General features: G+C 49.0%; 1 long non-coding RNA gene across 1 annotated transcript; it reads left to right on the forward strand.

The window, feature by feature from the left end:
- Positions 1 to 5,192: 5,192 nt before the first annotated feature.
- LOC106730973 lies at positions 5,193 to 13,384 on the forward strand. Its single transcript, XR_004311694.1, has 2 exons — positions 5,193 to 10,713; positions 10,872 to 13,384. It is a non-coding gene; the product is annotated as an uncharacterized LOC106730973 (long non-coding RNA).
- Positions 13,385 to 13,719: the final 335 nt, after the last annotated feature.

A 13,719-nucleotide genomic window follows, 5' to 3' on the forward strand; every position in this document is an offset into this window, starting at 1 on the left:
GTGCATGTAGTGGGTGTTCCATAGCTATTGGGTCAATGGCCTGCAGGGGGCGGCACTTGGTAAGCCCCGCCTATGCAGATGACAGACTTCTGAGAAATGGGTGCCAGGTTCAGCTGAGCTGTTGTAGCCAAGAGGGAGCTAGAAGGTTCAAGGCCACTGATGCCCTACCCTTGTGCTCGTAGGTCCTGATTAGCAGTGATGGTTAATGTAAAAGGAGAGGTGTGGGAGGAAAAGATATGTCAACCACACGTGGGGGAGAGACAAAGAGGGCAACTAATTCATCCTGGCTTTAAAGCTGAAAGTCCTGAATCCTGGTGACCTCCTCAGGCTGGAGAAAACCGGGGTGGTCAGTCACCATACATACATTAAAGGCTAAGGCGCCTGTGACTAACCCAGGGAGAGGGGACTGTGGCCTTGAAGTCTCCCGGCTCCAGGACAGCCGGCATAGGCCTGACCAGGCGCAGCAGGGAAGCCCTCCCACCTCCTCAGCCTTTAGTACCCAGCTGCCAGAGCCCCGGCACATGCCCAGCACCATGTTAGCTATTTCAGGGCAGACGGAGGGGTTGGGAACAACCTCTGCCCTCTGCAGCTGGCAGTAATTAAAAAGGCCCGAGGCAGCAGTAAAAGCCGTGAATCTAGGATACAGATGCCTGGTTTCAAGTCCCAGCCCTGCTGGTGGCCGCCAAGCAGCAGGCTCCTCTCTGAGCCTAAGTTTCTTCCTCTTAGAATGAGAGTAACACCTGTCCCATGTCCCTTCCCAGGGTGGACATGGGGCCAAATGACCTAGTGTTTGTAGCAGACTCCAGAGGTCTGAAGCAGTGATTCTCACCCACTTACGGGAGAGCTTTAAAAAGTCCTGATCCTGAATCTTGTTCCCAGGGAATCTGAGCTACTTGATCTTGGGTGTGGCCTGGGCTTCAGGATTTTTTTAACTTTCCAGGAGATGCTTATGTGCAGCCAAGGTTGAGAACCACCACGGCTCTTAAATGCTTTCCAGGTGTGATAGGTTATTGTTCCTGTTTAACTGGAAAGACAAGAACTATTTGCATGAAACAAGCAGAGGACAAAGTAGCATGCAGAATCTCCTAGGTGGAGGGACAGCAGTTGAGAGTGGCTGTTGCAGTGGGACATTAGCTGGGAGGCTTTCTGGGAGAGAGCGAGGTGGTGGCTGCAGGATGCTTGCAGGAGAGGAAGAGTTGTGGGAGAAGTCAGGGGGGAAGGGGATGGCATGAGGGAGTGAATCAGCTTGAATCAGGCTCTAACTGTCAAAGGCAGTGAGGGGGAGCTGTTGAGGGGGCTGCCGTGCCATGTCTGCAGGCTCGCAGCTTCCTCACACCAGCTCAGAGCCCATCCAAGAAGTGGTCGGTGCTCAGAGGCCCGAGAAGCCTGAAATGGAGCTGAACCCTCAGTGGGTGGTAACTCATTAGGGACCAGCAGGTGTGGGCTGTGCGGAGGGAAGGTAGTTCCACTCCCTTCCCCTTTCCAGCCCGGGCGATGGGCTCCAAATTCGTTCACCCAAGACAGCTTGGGCAGAGCCCAGCCACTGGCTCCACTCTCCTGGCACCTTCCAGCATGCTCTGATGAGAGTTTCTCATGCTAGGGCCTATGTGGGGACAAGACCAGGGGTGGGGGAGTTGGGACCTCTGTAGGAGCGGAGCATAATCATCGCCGTCCTTTGGACCTCTCCACACTGTTGGGAATAGCAAAAGATAAAACCCTGAATGCTCCTGGATGTCATCTGAATTCTTGTTGCTCTGTGCATGGCTGGCCCCAAATTCAGTATTTGTGGTGGTTTCTTCCAGGAAACTCTTTCTTCCCCCTCCTTCACCACTGTGGCAGGGAGCAGCCTCTCTTACTGCAGCCCAGGGGCCCTGGGAGACCCTTGGAAGGCAGCCCCCAGAGCAGAATTCCAGAATGGGAGCCATGGTCCCCTCCTGTGTGAGAAAACACCTTGAAACAAATTTTCTGAGGTCACCCATTTGGAGGGAACGGCCCTTAAAGATGTAGAAGGCCTGGGATATTCAATTCAGGAAAAAAAAAATAGCTCAACACCAGTATTGGACCCTCTTAACATAAAAAGTCAATAATTACGAGATGTCATGGAGCAGTGATAAGGTGCCAGGCAGATGGGGTTGATACCAGAGATTGCTCATTCCGAGGGCAGAGAGCTCATCCCCTGAGGGGGTGAGAATGTGTCAGAGTGCTTCCTTCGGGGTGGTAATGATTGATGTCCTGGGGAAATGGAGGAGGGGAGCTGGTTTGAAGGGGGAGGGTGTGAACTCAGTTCTCAGCTGGCTGGATTTTGGCGTGGCCTGTTGAAAGAGTGGGGATGTATTGGGTAGGAAGCTGGAGGTGGGGTCAGAAGAAGGCCCTGGCTTGAATGCACGTGTAAGGATCCTTAGCTGTTATCCTGAAACCAGAAACACTGGGAAGGATCCCTGCTCGTGCCCTGGGCTCTGGGACCCAGGAGCCACTGCTCAGGAATGGGGATTGGCACTCCTAAACCAGCCTCGCCATGAGGGTCTGGTTTAGAGCCTCCTCTTTGGTATAAGTCTGCAGGAGGGAGGGTGTGCAGGGGCTCTGGGTAGCCAGACTTTCTCAGGAGCACCTGTGTCTGGGCTCCCCAGGCAGTGAGCAACTGCCAGTTGGGGACAGGTGTTGAGGGCAGAGGCTGGCACTGTCGCATACCTTGAGAGCACCTCACAGCGCATGTCTTGATGTTGATGTGCTGATGAGACCTAGTGGAGAAGCTGTTAGTCTGGTGTGTGGTGTGGACAAGCTCAGCTCTCCTGGGAGGACCTGGCCATCAAGGACCTTGGACGTAATCTTGTGAGATGCAGCTAGCATGGTGGAGGTGGTGGGATGGTATCTGTGAAGGGGATGGCAGTTATGGCTTAAAATCTTGACTTTACCACTTCTTAGCAAGGTAACCTTGGGCTTAATTGCCCAAACCTGTTTCCTTATCTGTGTGATGGCAATAATAATAGCTACTTCATAACGGTGGCCTGTGTGCCCAAACCTGAGACCTCAGCAGTCAATGGAAGTGATTTGTTAAGAAGCAGAAAATCTTAAGTGATTGGAATCAAGTGAGCCTGGGTATGCAGCCCAGCTCCGTCCCTTATTAATTGTGTCACCTTGAGCAAGTCATCACCTATCCCAAGTCTCTGTTCTCTTACAGAGATTAATGCCCATCCCACAGGGAGGCTGGGAGCCAGTGAACACCGCAGTGTATATAAAGTGCTTCTGCACAGCCCAGGACATAAGGAGACGGTAGCTGAAGTTTTGTTGTTGTTAATAAGCATTGTTTCAGACCTGGATCTGGTCCCTTCCTTTTCAGCTGATGTGGTTGTTTGTCCAGGGATGCGATATCCCCCCAAAAAGTACAGCAAGTATTCCCCAGTTAGACTTTATTTGTGAACAAGTATCATGTCATGGACATACTATTGCATTTGGCATCAGAAGACCTGAATTCAGAGCCCCACTTTATTACTTATGATCACTCACTCTCTCTGCGCCTCAGTGTCATTATGTGAAATGGGGATGGTAATAATGACCTACTTCACAGAACTGTGGTGAGGACAAAACGATCAAATGGGTGGATCAGTGAGGATGCTCTGGGCTGCAAGCACCAGCAACCCCAACTCCAAGTAGCTTAAGCAGTAAGAACTGGTGGAGCTGGAGGAGGCTGCAGGGTTCGTGGGGTCAGGGCTCAGTGATGTCGTCAGGGCAAGCTTGGGACTGCCTAGGTCCCTCGAGAGCAGTGGAACTCAGGAGAGGATGTCGGAGAGGTGAGAGTGATGGTTGAAAGGTCAGACTGGAATTGTCACCTGTTAAAGTTCATTCATTCATTCAGTAAATACCAACTGAGCTCTTGCCATATACAGTCATGGGGTTCAGATGTGCTTCATGAAGCCCCACCTGCACTGCTGATCTATTGTGTAACATGTCAGCACAAAACATAGGGGTGTAAAATACTAATATTCAGTTGTTACATCTCACAGTTTCTGAAGATCTGAAGCTAGGACAGGGCATGGCTGGGATGACCCATCTCTGCTCCATGATGTCTGGGGCCTCAGCTGGAAGATTCCAAGGCTGGAGAGGGGAATCATCTGAAGGCTCACTCATAAGGCTGATGCTTGATGTCCTCAGAGCTCTTTGGCTGGGGCTCTCCCCTAGAACGCCTGCTCGGGGCTTCTCCGTTGGCCAGGGCTTCCTCACAGCATGGTGGTTGGGCTCCAAGAGTGAGCAGCCCACGGGGAAGGGCCGGATGGGAGCTGTCTGGTTTTTATGACCAAGCCTCAGAAGTTACACGGCCTCAGTTCTGCCATACTCCTTGGACTGTGATGGTCACAAGCCCCTACAACCTCTCGGAAGGAGGAGTGTCAGCCACAGTGTTAGGGAGAGTAGGTGGGACGGGATAAACACCTGCGTGTGGCCATCTTGGGAAAGTACAGCCTGCCATACTCCCCTTGAACAACGTGCACGTGTAGATCACAACAAGAAAATGCAGACTCCATCACCATAGGTACCAGGTAATATCTACTTAGCTGAGACACTGGGAGAGGCTTTTGAGCTGAATCTCAGGTGAGTCAGACGTGACCAGGTGCAGCTTGAGAGGAAGATCTCAGCGGAGGGAATAGTGTGAGCCAAGGGGTGTGTCCTGGGAGGGGCAGGAGGATCTCTGTGGCTGGGGCTCAGGCTTGGGTTGAGGGTGGGCTGGGGACAGACGTGGGTACCTGAGAGGAGGCTCATTATTCTCTGCCCTCTGCCATTCCCTGCCCCTTTGCACACAGTAGGCACTTAATAAATATTCATTGAAATTGGAGTGAATAGAATGTGTCAAAGAGAAGAAGCTGTAGCCCAGAGTAATGCAGTGGGGCCTCCTGGAGGAGATGTGGGACGAAGACAGGCAAGAAGTCACTCTCTTATTGTAGGAACGTGAGGCCCTTTTTCTTAGCTGTGGACTTTCCAGTATTTTTCAGTGTCTCTGAAAGAGTCCACAGGAGCTAGTAGTGTTACCGAGTCCAAACTCGTTCTGCTCACCGCACGACAGGCCAATAAATCAGAAGACAAGGTGTTGGGGCAAGGAATAGCTTTATTCGGAAAGCTGGCAGACTGAGAGGATGGCAGACTAATGTCTTGGAGAACCATCCTACTCCAGTCAGAATACAGGCTCCTTTTATACAGGACAAGGGAGGGGGTGTGGTTGGTTGTTGCAAACTTCTTGCTGCAGGAATTCTTTGTTCTTGCAGTGTCCATGTGGGTCAGGCCATGGTGTCCCTGTAAACCTCCAACAAAACAAAGGTTGTTCTCTATTTTGCAATTTGCCATCTCTACGTAGGTGCAGAAGTGCTAACATCCTTAAAGGTCAGAGCCCCGAGAGTAGGCTCTCCTGTCTATTTCAGGCTAAAGACAACATTGTTTTACAAAAGGTGCAGAGTTAGCAAGACTAAGCCTAGGAAACAGGGCACAGTGGTCAAAACTAAAGGAACAGATCCAATATGGAGCCAGATTTGTTCTCTGTTACAAAGGTGCCATGGTTTTTATGTCTCGGGAACTGGCTCCTCATGGACCTGTCCCCTGGAGAAGGTACTGTAGACATTGATCCCGCTGCAGATGTCCAGAGAGCGGCCAGCCTGTCAGGCACAGGGCAGGCGCCAAGGGTAAGAGGATGAGCGGGAAGAGAGAAGCAGTAGGGCTCACTCTCAGAAAGTGACAGGAGCAGTAGGCTGTTCTCCACTCTGGCAAGAGGCAAGCCCTGCCACACACAGTCCTGCAGGCAGCAGCGACGGGGCACAGCAGCACGCGGGAGGGCCCAGCCACTGAGATGGGGTGGGGGCAGAACTCTAGTCTACAGGAGTGGGGAGGGACCCACATCCTCATACTGGGCAGGTGACCAACGCAGGAATTCACGCCAAGGATCAAGTCAGAAGCCATGAGTGTTAGTTAGGATTATGTTGGGTTGAGAAGAATGGAAAACCTTAATTACCACTGGCTCATACAGGATAGAAGCTCATACAGGATAGAAGCTCATACTAAGAAATCTCGAAGGAGGGAGTCAGTCCACCACCAACAGCATGCTCCACGGCACAAAGGAAATAACAGAGATGACCCACGTTCTCTTGTCGTGTTGCTCTTCTATTTTCAGTCATGACTTTCATCCCTGGCACAAAGTGGATGCTGGGACTCAGCCTTTCCATACCACAGTCCAGGTAGTACGAGCAAGTAGGGGAAGAAGAAGAGCACTCTCCTTTTTCAGGGCAATTCCCAGAATTGTGCAGAATACATCACTTGCATTCTATTGGCCAGAACTGAGTCACATAACTAGACCTAATTGCAAATGATAATGGGAAATAGCCTTCTTTTCATACATCCATGAGTCCAGCTAAAAATCTGTAAGTGAGGTCTGTAAGTGAAGGTCAGAAGACCTGTGTTCAGTGACTCAAATTATAAGACAGAAGTTAGCAGGGGCCTCCCAGCTTAGGCCCAGGTGCTGGGCTGTAGCTGTTTCCATCCCTGCTGCCCTAGGCCCCAGGGCGTGGGCAGGATGGCGTTCTGTGAGTCCAGCTGTGGGGAGGGAGGAGGTGTAGAGCCAATAGGGCCTGACTGTCTGTGAATACCTGCTGCTGCGGCAACAGTGGGCCTTTCCCAGCTCAGCATAGCGTCAGCCTTGCCTGTTGTCGAGGACAGGCACAGACTCAAAGGCCAACAACTGCTCAGTGCTGTAAGAAGCATCTTCAAGATGATGAGTCCAGGGCCACAGACTGCCTTTTCCCAGGAGACAGTGATGTGGCTGAGGACAGCTGCCTTTTTTTCTTTACTTAAAAAAGAAAATTAAAAATTGACTTTCATATATAATATATATGAAATGTTCACTATATTTATCATGCTGTACATTACGTCCTTAGTACTTACTTGTCTTGTAACTGGAAGTTTGTACCTTATCACCAGCAGCATCCAATTCCTCCTCCCCTCTCCCCTGCTTCTGGTGATCATTTTATTCTTGGGGTTTATGAAATGGTATCAGGTAGATTAGATAGGACTTTTTGTGGGGGTAGGGGGGCAGGTAATTAGGTTCATTTATTTACTTTTAAGGGAGGTACTGGGGATTGAACCCAGGACCTCGTGCATGCTAAGCAAGCACTCTACCACTGAGCTCTACCCTCCCCCCAGATAGGACTCTCTTGTGTGACAAGTCAGCTCAAGGAAGCTTAAGCTATGAAGGGGAATTCAGTGGCTTATGTTACCTAACTATGGGAGAGTCCTGGGTTCCACTGCTGCAAATTTCTCTTGTACCTGTTAAGCAGTTGCTCCTCCTTCCCTTCTCCCTTCAGCCCCTGGCAACCACTGATCTGTGTTTTGTCTTTATGGATTTACCTTTTCTGGATATTTCATATAAATGAAATCATACTACATGTGACCTTTTGTGCCCAGTTTCTTGTACTTAGCAAAAAGGTTTTGAGGTTCATCCATGTTGGAGCACGTGTCAGTACTTCATTTATTTTTTATGAATGATACCCCGTTTGAATGGCCATACCACACTTTGTCCATTCATCTGTTGATGGACATTGGCCGTTTCCACCTTTCAGCCCTAACGAATAGTGCTGCTGTGAACATCCATGCACGTATATTTGTACCAGTCATCAATTCTTTGAGAGTAGAATTGCTCATCATGATCTTTTGTCTGGTCAACTGCAGTAGCTTCCAAAGTGGCCTCCACATGGTTGCAAGGGTGATCATTTTCCTTTCTTTTTTCAAAAACATAATTTTTCTTCTTATAAGAGCTATACATGTTCATTGTCAAATTTTTAAAGAAAAAATACCGAGAAGAGGTTTGGGGTTTTTTCCTTGGTTGTTGTTTTTTTTTTTAAACCCAGGGGAATGTAAGTGCTTCCCAGCTGACTTCACCACCCACTCTTCAACCATCTCTTCCGCACTCCTCCGCACTGCCTCCCCACCCCTGGGTCCCTGCGCTTCTCCAGGCTTCAGAGCCACAGCACATGCTGTTTCCCCTGCGGATTGCTCTCCCTGCCCTTCTCGCCTGAATTTTCCTATTTACCTTTTCTGACTCAGCTCTCCTGTCACTGTTCCCCCAGCACTTCACACAGCCCTGAAAGTGGCCAAGATCACTGTGCCCCAGACAACGGGAAAGAGAGGCTGACCCATGCACGATGCTGTTGGGTTCTTCTGCTTGACCCTAAAGCAGCACCAGGTCCTACCTCTCCCCTCTCCACAGCCTCAGATGTTCCCCATGGTGTCTGAGCTAAACAGGGAACCAACAACTCCCCCAAGCCTTGTCATTAGGGGTTGGCATTTTGCTACATTCCCCTGTTGTGACGACTGGCAGTGAGGCTGGTGCCAAATGGGCAACCCAGAAGGATCTTTCTCTTCCTTTTTTCTTCCTCCAGGCTTGTTCTTTCAACTCAGGAAGCCAGATGCTTTGGAGTTTAATTACACCCTGCAGTTGGAAGCACAGAATGTCAGAGCTGGAAAGGAAGAACCTTATTATAAATAATCACTGCCAGCATTTATTGAACACTTACTCTGTGCCAGGCCTTGTGCCAGGCTCATTTCCAGGCATTACCTTATTTACCCTTCCCAACAATTCTAGAAGGCAGATACCATCATTATCCTTGTTCTACAGGGAAGAAAACAGAGGCTTTAGGGAGATTACAGGGCATCTCCCAAACCACACTGAGTGGTACACAGTGGCAAAAAATACTAGTTGGCATTATGAAAAAAGAGTCCCATTGTTACACACTGCATCCTGCATTCGCCTCCTGGGAAATTCACAATGTACATCAACATACTAAAGGCCCTGAGAAGTTCTGCAGTAAAGAAACCTGTTGAGGTCAGTGTCACAGAACTGCTTGTTGATCCAGAAAACAGTTTGGGGAATGCAGATGTTAACCACGCTCCTCATCTTACAAATGGGGTAAGGGATGCCTAGGCAGCGCTCTAGGTGCAGACCAAGCACAGATCTTGGGCCCTGTGCTCTCTGCACCTCATAGAGTGAGGGAAAGCAAACCATGGCCCATCTGGCCCACTCCCTGTTTTTGTAAATAAAGTTTTATTGACGATGATCTGATCCAGCTCCCTTGATTTAGAGATGAACCAGTCAAGGCCCAGAGAGGATGACTGACTTGTCAAAGGTCACACAGCCAATTAGGGGAAAAGGCAGAAATAGATCCCAGATCTCCAAATTGGTATTCTCTGAAACACAAATCAGACAGGTGGCAGGAGGTGGTGTCTGAAGTTCCTGATACCTGTAATACCCACTCCGTTCTTCCTGCACACTACATATAAGGGCACTGCCCCCTTCCTGCTAAGGCACAGACTCCCCCCACAGGTTTCCCCTGCTGCTCTGGGCCAAGCCACCTGCACCTGAACTGCGGGGGCTCCTCTGCTGTCCACCTCGTGTGGGTGAACAGAGCAGGGACCGACCTTAAAGTCTCGAGGGGCAAGGCCTGAACAGGGCAATCCGTGTTCATTTAAATTCTATACCAGATGCAGGAAAACATTATTAACTTCCCCTTTGCCAATGTGAAATGTGAGATCATCTGGACAGGAACCGGGTAGAAGGCAACCTTTGCCCGCTCCAGGGCTCTTGGGCCTCCCTGAAGTGCACGGTCGTACAGTGGACATCTTGTCACATTTCGTGTGTGTGTGTGTTTGTGTACACGTGCATGCAATGCAAATGAATGCAAATGAAAGCATTTTTATCTCTTCATTAAAATGTTTCATGCACAGAGTGCTTTATTAACCTTTTTGAACTATGAACAACTTAAAATACCTTCAGATTTAAACACTGTGGTTCGGATTGGTCCATCCAGCAAGTGATACTCCTTGGGGAGGTTTTATTAATCTTTGAATCTAGGGGAGGAGGTGTCTTACCGACCCCAATGGCCAAGGCATGCCCAAGGGCCAAAGGTTCATGAAGAAACAGCTACGGGGACAGTAGGGCACAAACAGTAGCCTCCGGGTGAAGGCTCTGCCTGGGGCAGCCACACTGCCCAGATGGCCTTTCCAGAGCTGGGAGATGCAGGCTTGTCACTGAAGCGGAGGGTAAAAATAGTCCTGTGTGGGTGGCAGCTGGGCCCAGAGGCACCGGCTTCCTCCTCTCCAGAGCGGGAGGGCAGCCCAGTTGACAGGGACTTTCTAAGGCTCCTAGGGGCTGAGGGGCGTGGTCTTTCCCTAAAGAGGAAGCACGCCCCCCCTCCCCACAACACACATACAAAGTACTGGAAGGAACTTGGGCTAGGTTAGAAAGTAGCTAAGGGCTTACACCCTGGCTCTGCCAGTTACCAGCTCTGTGACCTCAGGCAAGATGTTTTCTCGTCTCTGAGCTTCCATTTGCTCATCTGTCAAATGGGGCTCATGATTTCTCTCTGTAAGGCTTGCTGTGAAGATTAAATAACAGTGGTAGCTACCATGTTCTACTCTGCAACCTCATTCTTCTGCCCCTCTCCCTTCCATTTGCTCACCTTGCAGCACATTCAAGAGTGGCTCTGGGGCAAGCTAGCTGCATGACATGAGGACCCTCAAGCAGCCCTACGGGAAGGTCTAAGTGGCCTGGAACTGAGGCCTTGAGACAACAGCCGTGTCATGGAGTCATGTTAGAAGCAGATCCTCTCCCCCCGGAAGAACCTTCATGTGCCCTGGCCAAACCCTTGGCTACAACCTCATGAGAGACCTCCAGCCAGAACCACCCAGGTAAGCTGCTTCTGGTTTCCTGGCACTCAGAAACTTTGTGAGATAATAAATATTTGTCTACAACTCAATAAAAAAAAGTTTATAAATAAATAAATAAATGTGAAATTTAGGGGTGATGTGTGATACAGTGATAAATAACTAATATGCTTACCTTTCAGGGTTGTTACAAGAATGAAGAGCTAATGCATATCAAACAGCAGCAAGACTTGCTGGGACCAGTGGCTCCAGAAAAGGCAGAAGGGAGGAGCAGAAGGAGGGAGCGCCGGATAGGGGGTACCTGGCTGGGTCCAGGCTGGGGAGGTCTCCCACTCCTGAACTCTGGGGAGGAGTCCAAGAGACTGAATATACAGACAGTGGCCAGGCCATATATAAAAATAGCACTCTGACCCACTGCCTATAGCAACAGCTCAGGAAGCCAAACCACAACCCCAGCAGCAATCAGCCCCAAATGGCCAGGCCTTGATCAGTAACTGACGGCTTTCCGAATTTTGCCCCCCACTTTCAACATAATACAAATTGGAGAAAATTAAATATGCTCCCCTAACCAGTCACAGGGGATGCCCCGCTTCTGATCAGCCCACCTACAGCTTGTGAATGCCAACAGCCTCCAATCAGGGCACACCTGAAACCTACCCTTTTTTCCACTATAAAACTTTCCCGTTCCTCTGCCTGCCTTTGTGTCTCTGCCAAGACTCAAGCAATGGTAGCCGATTCCCTTTCCTATAGCAAGCTCTGACCACATAGTCTTTGCTCATTCTCATTTGGGTGGTCTTTATTTCCACACTCCCAGGTTCTCTCCCTTCCTGATCCCAGGTCATAGACAACATCTTCCTCTCCTGCCAGATATCCAGAGAAGGCAGCTCACAGAAGATAGAAGAGAGGGGGACAATTATAATTAAGAGAGTAGCTTTGGAACAGGACAGATCTGGGCTCAAATTCTGGCTCTGATGCTTAACTAGCTATGTGGTCTTGAGCAAGTCAGCTAACCATGCTGAGCCTCTGTTTCCTCATGTTGAGGGACAAGCCAATGGAAACCACTGCAAGAATTCAGTGAGGTAATATATTTATAGCACTGAGCATATAGTAGGTGCTTAATAAAGGAAAGGCCAACCATCAGCCCCCTTACAGCCTCTTGCTGGAGCGTCATTTTTACTCACCCCCAAACCTTTATGTGCAGCAGACAGCCTGACTGACCTCACTGGATGGAGTCAAAGCCATGGGCTCCGAATCCAGGGTATATCAAAGGTCAGGGGTTGGTCTCAGGAGTAGGATTGACTAAGAACATAGCTGACCATTTCTCTAAAGAAATTCAGCTGGTCATGCGGGGGGCAAAATGCCAAGGCCAGATACGTGTTGTCATCCTGCTCTATCCTGGCTCTGTGGGGAGGTCAGGGCAGAGAGATTCCTGCCCAGAAAAGAGTGCCCATGTGCCACGCTGCTTTCCCAGGACTGAGGAAGACAAGCTTGGTCTTTCCCTAATCTTGTGTGTGTGTGTGTGTGTGTGTGTGCGTGTGTGCACGTGCACATATGTGTCAGTTTCTTCATCTTTAAAATAAGAAATTTAATAGCTTCCCAGAAGACACACACACACACACACACACACACGAATTAGTGTTCGGCTAATAGAGAGGGGGTGGCTTTGGGATGTTCCCATGCTGGGAGCATCCTGAATCCCCTCACTCTAATTTGCCAAGCACTTTCTTTCCATCCAATTGTCTCTTCTTCCACCACCATCACCGGAATCCAAACCTCTAGCCAGCATCTTTTGCCTGGATCATTGTAAAGACTCCTAAGTGCTTTCCTTCCTCCCCTACAACAATCAAAGAATACAAATTAACACAAGGGGGACAAACCATCCTCTATCCCCTCAATTCACACAACAATTTTTAAAATATTGACAATAACCAGGACTGGGGGCAATGTCTTCCCTTCTCCACAGCGCTGGAGTGTAAACTGGTACATTTCTGGAGGGCAATTTGGTCAGATATAATTTACTGATTCTGCAGGTCTATTTTTCAAAATATAGCTAAATTAAAAATTACAGTTTCTGCACAAATACTTTGTTACAAGGTTCTTTATGGTAACAGTGTTTCTGAAGGAAAAAAGAAAAAGAAAGACCTCAAATATCCAAAAATAGAGACCTTGATTAAATAAATTGTAATTGTCTATATACCTTGAAAGACCATTCCTTCACTAAAATTGATGTTGCAGATCAGTAGTGCTAAAAGTGCAGGCAGGAAGAGCAGTGAGATCCTCACCTGGGGATTTGGTAGAAATGTGCATTCTGGGGCCCCAACCCAGACTGGCTGATTCAGAAACTCTGGGCTGGGCCCAGAAATCTGGGTTTTAACAAGCCTCTGGACAATCAGAACCACTGTTTTAGATGAATATTTATCACTGGTAAATAACAGGATAAACTGTTAAATGGCAAAGGGTTACAGAACAGCATGTACAAAACAGTATGTACGAACAGTGCCTCCCTATTTTGAATGTATGTATATAGAGTGACATAAATAGAAAAAGGCCCAGGAGATTCTGTACCAATGGGGTAACGTGGACATTCTCTGGTTGGTAGGATTACGATGTTTTAGATTTTTCTTTTTGCTAATCTATACTTTCTAATTAGTTTACAGTGACGTGTTTTTATAAAAAGGAATGAAGAAGGAAAAAACGCAGTAAGTTATTTTTAAATTAAAAAAGAAAAGACAAATGCGGAGGGGTGGGGATGAGATGGAAAGGTGGCAGAGTCCTTCCAAGGCAACAGCCTTTCTGTGAGGGGAAACCTGGAGGACCTGGGTAGAGGAGGCGCCGGATGGCCAGTGACCCACTGCCACTGTCCAGAAGAGAGCGGAGAGAGGAAAGGGAAGGCAACGCTGGGGCGTGGGGTGGGGGTCTGTGCAACTCCTCTCATGTCTGGGAAGGCTCACCAGGACTTGAATAAAGAGCAGAGAAGAGATTTAGGGCTGACTTCAGGAAGAACTTAACTGCTAAGAGCACCACGTTCCG

Source organism: Camelus ferus, chromosome 16 (assembly GCF_009834535.1).
Source record: "Camelus ferus isolate YT-003-E chromosome 16, BCGSAC_Cfer_1.0, whole genome shotgun sequence".
Taxonomy (NCBI): domain Eukaryota; kingdom Metazoa; phylum Chordata; class Mammalia; order Artiodactyla; family Camelidae; genus Camelus; species Camelus ferus.